This window comes from Euprymna scolopes, chromosome 36 (genome assembly GCF_053919585.1).
Source record: "Euprymna scolopes isolate OS-2025 chromosome 36, ASM5391958v1, whole genome shotgun sequence".
NCBI classification, from domain to species: Eukaryota; Metazoa; Mollusca; class Cephalopoda; order Sepiida; family Sepiolidae; genus Euprymna; species Euprymna scolopes.
The window spans coordinates 3,668,134-3,671,715 of NC_136517.1; the positions used below are offsets into that span (position 1 = coordinate 3,668,134).

The window sequence follows — 3,582 nt, forward strand, 5'->3', positions numbered from 1 at the left end:
TTTTTAAATATATATATACCTACTTCATTTACTCACATAAAATTAATATATGAAAGTATAAATTTATGCGTATTTACTTCAAAAGTGCGCATAAGCCTGAAGAATCCTAGAGTGGATGAAACGCGAAATATTCAGTGTAGCTTAATCGACATATATATTTTATAAATTACTATATATATATATATATATATACATATATATATATATGTGTGTGTGTGTGTGTATGTGTGTGTGTGTTTTAATTCTTATCTCACTGCTATATATTATGTTCAATATAAAAATCTACAGAGAATTGTCTCTATAATAATAAATATGTAATCTACATGAATTAAAATATCATATTTAAGCGTATCTTGGGACCGAGAAACGCCAGGCGGCCTGTCACCCTGTCAGTGTATACTTATTCTTGGCCTTTTGGCTTAGATCAAAGTGTAGTATCTGTTCTTCAGATGCTGCACTTCCATTTCTTGTTTTCTTTTAGTGGAGGAGCAGTTCTCCACGACTGAGACAATTTTTTATTTTTGTACCTTTTCTCCGCGTTAAAAAAAAACAACTCTGATATCTAACTCTGTCCCGTGGGTAGGCATTGTAAATATATATATATATATATATATATAAATATATAAATATATATATATATATATAAAATCATCGATATATATATATATAAAATCATCGAGATATATATATATATATATATATATATTTATATATATATATAGATATATATATATAAATATGTATATTGAACAATACCTGAACATGCTATCTGTGAGCGCGCGCTTTGTCATGTGCCAACGCATTTCATGATTCAGACACGCCCACCTCTCCGTTTTACCTTTTTCATTTTTTATTTTTATTTTTTATTTTTTTTTTTTGTATTTATTTTCCTGTAACATAATTCCCTTTTGTTTTTAGCCTTTTTTTTTTGTTGTTTATTTCTTTTTTTATTATTATTCTTTTCCTTCTCCATTGTTTTCCGTCTCATTCCTCGATTTGTTTGTTTGAAAAGGGACCGACTATCGACTTGACTGTCTTATCGAAGGACATCGTGGACCGGAGAGCAAGCGAAAGGGGGTGGAGGATAACGTACGCGGAGGTGGTGGGTGGTTAGAGGGGGGGGGTCATGAAAGGACACTTAAGAAATGGACATCTGTTGCATTCGCTCGGCGGTCTTCAAAACGAGTCAAGCCACTCTACATCTCAACCTTATGCTATAGGACTGTGATCCTCAACCTTTTTCAACATGGCGGCACACTAATGGGTTTTTTGTCAATCTTTGCTGCACACCAACCACAAAAAATTAATCCGAGGAGCATTCCTATTTTTTATTTCTCCTGAATGAATCACAGTGGATGGCAAATTGCATTGCTATAATAGACTAGCCTTGTGCATTTATAATCTTAAAGTTTCATCTTTCGATTACAGATATCGACTATGATACTCTAAGAAAGTAACCCCTGTCATGGACGTGCGTCAGAAAGCAAAAATTCGTCATTGAATCCCTCCATGCAGAAAAAATTAAACTGATCAACATTCACCGGCGCCGTAGTAAGTTTTTCTGTGTTATAATAGTGAAAATCAAAAATTGAATTTCAAGTAAAACAAAATTTATCAAGGTGTCGCCATAGTTAAAATAAATTAAATGACTTTATTAAATAAAATGAAATTTATCAAGGTGTCGCCATAGTTATGATAAATTAAATGACTTTATTAAATAAAACAAAATTTATCAAGGTGTCGCCATAGTTAAAATAAATTAAATGACTTTATTAAATAAAACAAAATTTATCAAGGTGTCGCCATAGTTATAATAAATTAAATGACTTTATTAAATCAAACAAAATTTATCAAGGTGTCGCCATAGTTATGATAAATTAAATGACTTTATTAAATAAAATGAAATTTATCAAGGTGTCGCCATAGTTAAAATAAATTAAATGACTTTATTAAATAAAATGAAATTTATCAAGGTTTCACCATAGTTATGATAAATTAAATGACTTTATTAAATAAAACAAAATTTATCAAGGTTTCACCATAGTTAAAATAAATTAAATGACTTTATTAAATAAAACAAAATTTATCAAGGTTTCACCATAGTAAAAATAAATTAAATGACTTTATTAAATTAAATGAAATTCAAGAAGACGATTTAGTCGATGCCAGTACACTTAGGAAATAGGTTTATCGATTTCAGAGTGGCGGCAAAGAAGTGAATGACAAAGTGCGCTCCGTATGCCCATGCAAAGCCACCACACCATCGCTAGAAAAATTGCATTGAGAATAGTGGTGACTACGTAGAAAAATAAATTTTAAATTAAAAGTCGCTTGTTTTAATGGTATCATTCCCGTTTTCGTAGTTCTTCAACATTTTAGTTAAAAAATAGGATGCCTTACTTTTGGTACGACCCTTGTATTTCCTAATCATAAAGCCTTTTTAATAAAATAAAAACAAAGAAGGTTATATAAAGATCATTTTTATTCACATGAAATCAACATATCCTGTATTCAATATCTGGTATAAAATAATAATGGTGACTGTCAGTGGGATAGTTGTGCCTGGTGTTTTTTAACTACTGCTGCAATATGTGAGTGTATGTGAGAGAGACACACTCTTTACTCTTTTTTCAATAGTTTTTAATTTTTCATGTTTTTTTTTTAATGTTGTTTATGTACAAAAAATTCCCAGTCCACATAGGAATGAAGATTTTGGTGGCTTTTACGTTAGCTGAATACTTTTCCAAACAAAACTCCAAAAAGGCATCCAATGGAATCTTTGGGTAATTCAATTTGAGATCACGATCATTGGAAAGGTTTGCTAAGTCTTCCTCATTCACATCACTCAAAATTGGAAAGTTTGATTGCGAATAAATCTAGGAATGGATTACAAATCCAATCAAATATTTCAATGTTGATTGATAGAAATATTCTTCAATTTTATTTATTTTTTATTTTTATTTTTCTTACTTATTTTTACTCACGTTTGTCCCAAGCACTTGGACATCAGGTAGATTTTATTCTTTTCTCCCAAACTAAAACAATACTGTAAACTCTAAATCCAAATGAAACTTTACTGTATTCTGTAAGTAAATAACCCCGACCTTTAAAAGCTAACAATCTGCCCCCGCCCTCTAGCTGCCACTAAAACCCCACATTATACATACGCCTTAGTAGTGGAATCCTTAACCTTAAGTTCCTAACTTTCACATACTAACCGCCTAACGGTCTTCACTAAACATCTATACATTTCTACCCCTGACATACATTAGAGTTCATTCCTATCCAGTTAGGTACTTACCAGCCAAAGTATGCACTCGGATACAAAGCGATCTTCATTACATAGCAATTGCCTCTTCCTAGATGGTTCTGAAACAAACAATACTAAACCAATCCGATACTCCCTGCCATGCAAAACTCTCTATGACTCTTAAATGAAAACTGAAACTATCTCCCCCTGAATAGTGGAAACACTAACAACTCCTATTTGCATCTACTGAAAACTCACCCAAATATAATTTACTTAATTATACATACGAAATACACCAAAACCTAAAATGTACCTCCAGTTACACCCTGAGT

The 3,582-nt window shown here is 31.4% G+C and overlaps 1 pseudogene; it reads left to right on the forward strand.

Annotated features, from left to right (window-relative positions):
• Positions 1-398: 398 nt before the first annotated feature.
• On the forward strand, positions 399-555 carry LOC145260803 (U2 spliceosomal RNA; annotated as a pseudogene).
• The last annotated feature ends 3,027 nt before the right edge of the window (positions 556-3,582 follow it).